This window comes from Salvia hispanica, chromosome 1 (assembly GCF_023119035.1).
Source record: "Salvia hispanica cultivar TCC Black 2014 chromosome 1, UniMelb_Shisp_WGS_1.0, whole genome shotgun sequence".
NCBI classification, from domain to species: Eukaryota; Viridiplantae; Streptophyta; class Magnoliopsida; order Lamiales; family Lamiaceae; genus Salvia; species Salvia hispanica.
Window position 1 is genome coordinate 45,564,044 of NC_062965.1, and position 272 is coordinate 45,564,315.

The following is a 272-nucleotide window of genomic DNA, read 5'->3' on the forward strand; positions in this document are numbered from 1 at the left end:
AACCTTAGAGATAGGGGAAGATGTTAGGCCATTGTTGTTAGCCTTATTTTTACCTAAACACTAACCTTGCTATATAATAATACCCTTGATAGCCAAGTTTGAGCCTATTGCCTTTTCTTTTGTTAAGCTAATCAAAGGGGTTGGGAATCCTAGACTCTAGAATTGTTGAGTTATGAAAAGAAGAGTTTGGAGAGTTTAGTTGTTGAAAGAAATTGGTCGTGTTTAGCTTATCAAGTTGTAAGTTGGTTGTATTTAGAAAAAAAGAAAGAAAG